This window comes from Diceros bicornis, chromosome 26 (genome assembly GCF_020826845.1).
Source record: "Diceros bicornis minor isolate mBicDic1 chromosome 26, mDicBic1.mat.cur, whole genome shotgun sequence".
NCBI classification, from domain to species: domain Eukaryota; kingdom Metazoa; phylum Chordata; class Mammalia; order Perissodactyla; family Rhinocerotidae; genus Diceros; species Diceros bicornis.
Window position 1 is genome coordinate 38,317,578 of NC_080765.1, and position 9,623 is coordinate 38,327,200.

Here is a 9,623-nt window from a genome sequence, read left to right on the forward strand (position 1 = left end):
GGGCCCTGTTCTCAGTGTTAACTCTTGTGACTCATAACAACCCTATCAGGCAGACATTATTATCCCCCATTTGACAGAAGGGGAAACTGAGGCACACAGTGGGAGGGTGACTTGCCAAGGTCACACGCAAAGAAGTGTCAGAGGCCAGGTTTGAACCACACTGTCTAGGTCCAAACCCCTACATTCCCCCGTGATGTACACAAAAGTAAAGAAGATAATAGTATAATAATCAGCAAGGGTCACCACCCTACAGGGGGCCAACGGGCAGGTCCTGCCATGTTCTCATGAGCACCAGTAAACCGCCAGCTGGCCCAGTTTCCAGACACACTGCTTTTACTGCAAACGTGAGGTACAGTCACGCGTCCACAATGACATCTCATTCAGTGGCAGACTGCATAGACGACGTGACCATGAGATTAGTACTGTACAGCTTAGGTGTGCAGCAGGCTGTACCACCTCGGTTTGCGTAAGTACACTCTGTGATGTTCTCACGACGAAATCGCCTGATGACGCATTTCTCAGGGCGTGTCCCCATCGTTAAGCAACACATGACTGTTCATGTCTTGAGAAAGGTGCAGCTTCCTCTAGAAGATCTTGTTCCAGCCCTACCCCCACCCACTTCCCCGCTCACCCCCTTCTAGTTGATTCCATTGTAAATCATACCATCGTAGCATTTCATTCATGAATTCTCCAGAGTGTATCTCTGTGATAAGAACTCTTTCTTAAATTACCACATTTTCATTTAATCACCATTTTCACACCTACAAGAAGTGAATGATTCTGTAATATGCTCTAAAATCCCCTCTTTCCCCTGTTGTCTCTCTCTTTTTTTATAATTTTATTTATTTATTTTTCCCCCCAACGCCCCAGTAGATAGTTGTATGTCATAGTTGCACATCCTTCTAGTTGCTGTATGTGGGACGCAGCCTCAGCATGGCCGGACAATCAGTGCGTCGGTGCGCGCCCGGGATCCGAACCCCGGCCACCAGCAGCGGAGCGTGCGCACTTAACCGCTAAGCCACGGGGCCGGCCCTCCCCCGTTGTATCTTACATGTATTTTTATGAGTGGTTGGTTCAAATCAGGAGACAAAGTCCATACATTGCATTTGGCTGGTGTCTCTCTTAAAATTCCTTTTAAGCTATAATGATTCTCTTTTATATTTCCTTTTTTAGTGGTTGCAAAAAGTGCAGAATCCTTGCTCGTAATTATTGATTTGCTGCCTCTTAAACAGCTTCCAGCAGAAACCAAAGTGGTGGGGGTTCGGGGGCGTGGCCCAGCTTCCAGGCCTCTGCAGGGAGAGCCTGGGATTCCCACCTAACTGATTCTCTGAAAAGACATAAATTAGGCTCAGGCAGAAAAGGGAGGCACATTGATGTTGGCAGCAGCTGAATATATTCATTTGTCCGTTTCGTTACCAGAGCTGTCAATCCCACCTTCAAGGCACGTCTGGAATCTACCTGCTTTTCTCTTGCACAAGGTGGATTGAGGGAGGCGAGGGAGGAAGCAGGGAGACCAGGGGGAGGCTCCCACTGTCCGGGCGAGAGCTGATGGTGGCCTGGGCCAGGGTGGTGGCTTTGGTGAAGAAGAAACACATTCCAGGAATATTCTGGAGGTAGAATTGGTCAGGTGCAGTGGCTGTATGGATGCGGAGGGCAGAAGTCGTCCAGGGGGCTTTGGACAGCAGGCTCCTTTCTCGCTGGGAAAGCAGCCTTCTTGCCTCGAGCTCGTGTACTCGCACCCCTTCTCCCAGCTCCCAGCTGCAGCTGGGGAGATGACACACGCAAAATGAGAGTGACTCACTCCTCAGCATGGCCCACCAGCACCCCACGCCCGGCCTTCCAAAGAGGAGGAGCCAACAGGAGGAAAGAGAGTGGAACAAGGGCACGGATGCCAGAATCAGCCGCTTCCCAGCTCCTGGAGCTCGCACCGATACCTCTCCGAGCCTCGGTTTCCCCATCTGGGGAGTGGGAATGCCCATTCCTACCTTGCTGGGCATCGTGAGGAATTAAATGGTGAGCCTTGCTCTCACATGGTGGTGTTCAGGGAGAGAGCCTGGGTGGCCCCAAGCAGGTCAGAGGATGTGAGGGTGGCCAGTAGGGAGGCTGGACATGCTGGGAGCTTGGTCTGCAACTGACCAGGATATGGGGCGGAGCACATCCCAACTGGTCCTCGATCCCCGTCTGCCCTACAGACAGAGCTGAACCAACGACGGGGGAAGCGACTGGGGGTGCCGTCTGTGGTTCTAAACACACCCCTAGACTGGCCTCTGCCAAGACTCGGGCTGTTTTCTTTACTTTCCTATTCTGCTTTGATGCTGAACATCTACATGAATGACTAAGGGCATGGACCCGAGAGTCAGACGGCTTGGATTCAAATCCTCACTCAGCCACTACCTACCCGCTCCGTGATCTTGGGCAATTTACTTCATCTCCCCGGGACTCAGTTTCCTCATCTATAAAACGAGCATAATCATACAACCCTCCTACTAGGCTTGTTGTGAGGATGAAATGAGATTAAGTAATTTTCCTAAGGGTGAATTAATACTTGTAAAGTGCTTAGAACCACGCCCAGTAAATTGGGAGCCCCTTCATGCTGCACCCTGCGTCCTTTTGAAATGACCTCAGTAGTCTTGGACGGTTTCTTTGATTTCTGCATGACAAGTCCCAGGATCATCTTATACACTTTCTACCTGGAATCAGTGCGTCTCACAGGAGCCCTGTTCCTTTTGGCGATAAGTGGGAGTTAGGGACCACAATCTAGGCATTAGGGGTGCTCATTGCTCCTGGCTTATCCTTGCATCTTGGCTGAAAGCTGGAGAATGACAATTCTCATTCACATTTGATGACAAAGTTTTCATTTAACTTCTTTGATTTTGTTTTGTATCTCTTTTTTCTTACAGAGAAAATCTCGGTTCCTAACAACTCTTTTCTTCTTTATCCTATATTACAGAGCTAATCGTTTCAACACAATGATACCAAGATAATGACTGAGTGCAGTTGAGGATTTCATTGTGTTTCTGTTTCTTTGTGGTTTTGTGACCTTAGGAAAAAGCCCATTAGGAATGTACAATCAAAATGCTGTTTTAAAGTCACTTCCAATAATCCTTTTTAGTGTGGTTGCCAAGTTGACTTTCAGTCAGATTTATTCATTTCGCTTGGTTTTTTTTAATTTAAGGGATTGCTTTTTTTTGGTCTTTGCTTTATAATTTTGTAAACTGTTTGCATTTACAAAATAAACACTCTAAAACAAGACACACTCAGAGAAGTCTATCTTCCTCTCCCGTTCTCTTCATTCGTTGCCTCCTTCCCTCCTCCACAGGTAACCATTTTTGTTAGTTTCTGCTTTATCCTTCCATTGTTTCTTTTTGAAAGCATAAGCAAATGTATACACACCCACACATATTCAGAAGACAGTATGCTTTGCTTACACAGTTCTGCTCTTTGGATTTTGTTCTTGTTTTTTCACTTAATCATATCCTGGAGATCACTCCTGGGCAGGATTGGGAGAGCTTCCTCGTGCCTTTTCACAGCTGCATAGGACTCTTCTGTGTGGCCATCCACAGTTTATTCAACCAGTTCCCTCTTGGTGAATGTTTGGGTTGTTTCCAGTCTTCTGCTATTCCTAGCAGTGCTGCCACAAAAAACCTTGTGGGTACATGATTTTGTATTTTGGTCAGTGTATTTTGGGGATAGATTCCTAGAGGCCTTCATGGGATTTTTTTTAAACTCTCTTTTAAGACTATTTTTTTAGAGCAGTTTTAGGTTCACAGCAAAAATGGAGAGCAAAATGGAGGATTAAAATCACGGGATTTTTGGGGCCGGCCTGGTGGCGCAAGTGGTTAACTGCCCACACTCTGCTGCGGCGGCCCGGGGTTTGTCAGTTCGGATCCCGGGCGTGCACCGAGGCACCGCTTGTTAAGCCATGCTGTGGCAGGTCCCATATAAAGTAGAGGAAGATGGGCACGGATGTTAGCCCAGGGCCAGTCTTCCTCAGCGAGGAAAAAAAAAAGAGGAGGATTGGCATTGGATCTTAGCTCAGGGCTGGTCTTCCTCACAAAAAAAAAAAAAGAAATAAAAAATAAAATAAAAAAATAATAAAATCACGGGATTTTTAATCATAACCGTGATACATACTACACAGGAGTTCATGGTGCTAGGAGGGTGTATAACAGGGGCTTTGCCCTAGTCAGGGCAGTCATTGAGGGCTTCCTGGAGGAGGTGGTGGTCATGCTGAGATCTGAAGGAAAAGCAGAGGTGAGTAGATGAAGAGAGGAGGAAAAAGTGTTCCAGAAGGCAACATGTGGTAAAGCCTTATGGCAAGAGTGAGCAGGATACATTCAAGTAACTGACAGAAGGCTGGAGCTCAGAAAGTGAGGGGAGTGATGGGGGGGCCACACCTTCATCTGGGGTGAGGTTGGCAGAGATTTGAAAGAAGTAGATGAATTTGGGTGATAATTAACAAGTGAAATGCACAGAATCTGATGATTCCCTTAGTTGGGCTATAGATTCTGTTGCCACTTCAGAGACCCAAAGTAACTGGTTGAGATGAGAAAGGACTATATTTTCCCCTTCACATGCAGTCCTGGTGTAAGCGTTCTGGTTCTGGTTTGGCTGCTCCAAGGCATTAGGGACCCAGGCTCCTTCCCCCTTGTTGCTCCGCCATCCGAAGCTATTGCCCTGGTTTTTATGGTCCAAATAGATCACACCATGTCCCGCACTCGACTAGTGGGAAGGGGAAAGGAGAAGGGAAGTTAGTGAAGGAGGAGGACCCACCCTTTCTCTTAAGGGCACAACCAGGAAGCTGCAGGCATCACTTTTGCTCACATCCCATTCACCAGAATTTAATCACCTGGCCACGCCTAGCTGCAAGGGAGGCTGGGAAATGTAGTCTTACTACTGGGTGGCCATGCCCAGCTAGATATTGGAGTTTCTATTACTGTGGAAGAAGGGGAGGGCGGAGATTGTGAGGGTTTGGAGGTGGTGGAGGGAGGTGTAAGGAGGCCTCCTCGCTCTCCGGCTTGTGCACATGTGTGGGTGGAGGTGCCACTTGCTGAGACAGGAAGCACAAAGGGGCTGGCTCTTTCAAATCTTGTATCACGTGGTTTAAGAAGTGAGCTGACCTTTGTGCATGGTGGAGGGGGCAGGATTCAGGGTGTTGGGGAAACCGAGGCTGAGGTCTGGAAGAGCATACCTGTGGCATCAGTGCTCTGGTTTCAGCTGACTGGGGAGACAGGGTGACCCCAGACTGTTCTTGGAGAAGGGGGCAGGGGTGGGTCTGGCACCCTGGCACTCCCAACTCCAGCTCGCCGTGAAGGGACTGCCTGTATCCCCAGGCAGGGAGCAGGTAGGGTAGGGGATCAATGACCACCCCTGCTGGCTGGTTGCATCCCCTCAGAGCCCTGGCTTGGCCGTCCCCCTGCAGGCCTGGGGAAGGCAGCCTGAACTGGCCCAGACCTGGGAGACACAGTGATCTGGGTTCAAATCCCAGCTCTGCCCTGTGACCTTGGGCAAGTTGCTTAACCTCTCTGAGCCTCAGTCTCCTTTTCTGTCCAATGGGGATGAGACAGGACCTGCCTCACTCTGGTGAGGACACTGTGGGAGGGAGCACGTGAAGTGCCTGGCACAGAGTAGGTACTCAGGGCTGTCTCCCCTCTGACAACCCTGCCACAATCTGCTGCTCCGTGCCAGTGCTGGGCTCAGCTGTTGGGAGCCCTGGTTCCCACCTCTGAGCTGGAGCAGCGAGGATGCCCTGGCCCACGTTACAGGGTCAAGTCTGCAGGGAAGGTGGCTGGAGAGGAGTTGGCCACACTCCAGCACTGCAGCGTGCCCCTCACTCCCACCCAGGATGACCCAAGTGCCCAGTTCACCAAATGCTGGCAGGAAAGTCCCTCATGCAAACAGGACCCTTCACAACCAGAGGAATCTTGTGCCTGCCTGAGCCACGTCTAGGGGTTCCCACAAAACCCGCTTCTTACTTGTAGGTTGTGGGGGAACCCAGAGGCGCAGGTTCAAATTCTGGCCTCCCCACTTCCTCTCTGACTTTTTTTACCTCTCTGATCCTCAGTTTCCCCATCTGTCAAATGGTAGTGATGAGACCACCACCTTGCAGAAGTGTTGGGAGCTCAGACCTTTAAATTGCTCAGTCCAGTGCTGGGCATGGCATAAGTGTTGACCAGTGTCACATGAATCCTGATGGTCTGGGCAGCCCTGCCTGCGGGGGCTGTTGTCTGTGGTCAGCTGGACAGGCCAGAGACTGGGGCACGAAGGCAGGGGCCAGTGTGCGTGCAGGCTTTGGAGCCCTACCAGGGCAGGCACATGGGCACTGCTAAAGGATCTTTTTTTCCTTGAAGTAAACTCGTGACTCTTACAAATATGAAATCTTTGCACATGTGTCAGGGATTCTCTTTGCCTCATGAATTTATGAGGGAACTAATAAGATGTTGCAGCCAATTCTAAGGAGCATGGAAAAGCACACACATGTAGCTAATTAGAAACACTGAAATGGATTTACGAATAGGTGCAAAAGTGGTCAACACGCCTAGGGCGATAATCAATTGCATCTCCACGGGATGCAGTGCATCTGCATTTCTGTGCAGGAGAATAATTTGCATTACAGTCAGTTTTCTACAACTTGTAAGATAACTTGAAGATGATGAAAGGCCAAGATAACCCAGAAGGTGCACCAGGCACCTTTTTGCCCATTTCAAAACCTTTCATAATTTTCACACACACACACACACACACAGTCACGATCACTCACAAATGCAGTCATTCACACACGCCCACATCACGCATACACGACTCACGCTGTGTGTGTGTGTCTCAGTCTCGGACTCGCGCTCTTTCAGAGCAACGTTGATTCAGCTCCTCCCTCCGCGCCTTCGCTCAGGCTCTTCCCCCTGCTAAGCACACTCCCCCGTCACTTCTCTGCCCGCTGACATCCAGGCCGTCTCTCAATGCTCCCTCCAACGCCTCTCTGAGCAGGGATCCCTCTTACCCCCCCCCCCCCCCCCCGCCCCGTCCTTCCTCCCTCCGCCTTCCACGCCCTGCACGTGGGCGCCCATGCAGGGTGGAAGGAGCGTGCGCTCCGGAGTCGTTCAGTCTGGGTTTGAACCCCAGCTCTGGCACTTCGCAGCCAAGAGACCGTGAGCAAGTCACAGCATCTCTCTGAGCCTCAGTCTCCCCACCTGTAAAGTGGGGTAATAACAGAACCAACCTCTTGGGGGTTTTTTGTTTTGTAAAGATTAAATTAGCAGAGGCAGGGAATGCGCTTGGCAAGGGTCTGACATGGAGTCAGTGCTCAATAGATGTCAGCTGTCATTGCTGTTAGGCAGATAGGGCTCTTAGTCCCATCGAGGGGGTAGCTGTGAGGCCCTGCAGTGGCAATGCCTGTAGGAGGACTCTGTCAGCCGTGTCGGCGGGGGGAGGGGCGGCCTATGACAGCTGGGGTCTCCTTGGCTCCCGGGACCTGCCCCGCCCAGCTGCCATGGGGAGGGGCTGGGTTCAGAGCTGGGATTAAGTGGAGAGGCTGCCCGGAACCCCAGCCCCAGGAGGGGGTGCCGAGGCCAGATGGCCACAGCTGGACTGAAGGCCCGGGGGCTGCGGTGATGGATGGGGGTCGGTGGGTGGAGGAAGTGGCTGCTCCATGACAGCCGGCCACACACTGATGGATGCCACGGGGAGCAGGGATGGAGGGGGACCGGAGAGTCTGGGGGCTGAGGAAGGCTAAAGCCCGGATCCTGGAAAAGTCTGCCTGGAGCTCAGCTAGAGGAGCAGCCGGGTGGCCCTGTTAGGCACAGAGGGCATGGGGGGTGGGGGGGCACTGGAGGCCTCGGGCACTGTGTGTCCTGGACACTCCCCCCTCACATCCCATCATGAGAGGGACCTTTAAGCAGCCCAGGAGCTTCGCCATCAGGCACTCAGGGTCCAGGCTGTGTGATCCCTTTCCATCCTCACAACCACCTGGGAAATGTTTTACTCTTTTCCTGAGTTTGCATATGGAGACCCTGAGGCTTAGACGGGGTGAAAGGAGCCAAGATCTGTATCAGAGCAAAGCCTTTTCTACTTCCCCCGAAGCCAAGAAGCCCTCTGAGTGCCACGCGGGTGTCATCACCGCTCTGACTTGTCTCAAGTCGTTCATTCATTCACCCATCCACCAAACCCCAGCTGACTTCTTCCTCTGTGCCAGGCCCTGGCTAGGTGTGGCGGATACCTGAGTCCTCGGACACAGTCCTTGACCTCACAGAGCTCACAGTCCCCGAGGGCAGGCAGACCCAAGGCAGCCTACCCCAACCCAGGACCGTGGGGGTGCAGGGGTGGTCAGCCATGGCTTCCTGGAGGAGCTGGAGCCTGGGCAGAGACCTGAGGACAAGACGAAGGAGGGACCCACTCTTCTCTGGGCAGGGCAGGGAGTGGGAAAGAAGGCTTTTCAGTGGTGGGGACAGTTGAGCTGCATCTTGAGAGACAAGTATGGACAGAGGTACAGGCAAGCTCTTTGGGGGTGCAGAGGTTACAGTGAATTCAGTATGCAGGGGCCCAGGAGGGAAAAGGAAATGGTGAATGATTGGATCAGAGACAAGACAGGGCCCAGGTCCAGAAGTGTGTTTTTTTCCAGTTTTTTTGAGACATAATTGACATCTAACATTGTATTAGTTTTAGGTGTACAACATAACGATTTGATATTGTACATATGGTGAAATGATAGCCACAATAAGTTTAGTTAACAACCATAACCTCACATAGTTACAAATTTTTTTTCTTATGATGAGAACTTTAAAGATCTACTCTCTTAGCAACTTTCAAATACACGATACATTATTGTTAACTATAGTCACCATGCTGTACAGTACACCCCAGGACTTCTTGATCTTACAACTGGAAGTTTGTAGCTTTTGGCTACCTTCACCTTTGGTCTCTGGCAACCACCAGTCTGTTCTCCGTCTCTATGAGTTTGGCTTTTTTAGATTCCACATATAAGTGAGATCGTACAGTGTTTGTCTTTCTCTGTCTGACTTATTTCACTTAGCATAATGCCCTCAAGGTCCATCTATGTTGTTGCAGATGGCAGGATTTCCTTCTTTTTATGACTGAATAATATTCCATTGTATATATATGACTTGTGTGTGTGTGCGCGTGTGTGAGGAAGATTAGCCCTGAGCTAACATCTGTTGCCAATCCTCCTCTTTTTGCTGAGGAAGACTGGCCCTGGGCCAACATCCGTGCCCATCTTCCTCTACTCTTTATGGGACGCTGCCACAGCATGGCTTGACAAGTGGTGCAGTGGTCCGCGCCCAGGATCCGAACCTGTGAACCCCGGGCCGCCAAAGTGGAGCACATGAACTTAACCGCTTCGCCATAGGGCCAGCCGCTGTATATACGACTTTTTAAAAAAAATCTACTCATCCGTCGATGGACACTCCATGTCTTGGCTATTGTAAATAACGCTGCAATGAACATGGAGGTGCAGATATCTTTTTGAGATAGTGATTTCATTTCCGTTGGATAGATACCCAGAAGTGGGATTGCTGGATCATATGGTAGTTCTACTTTTAATTTTTTGAGGAACTGCCATACTGTTTTCCTAGTGGCTGTACCAATTTACATTCCCAACAACAGTGCACAAG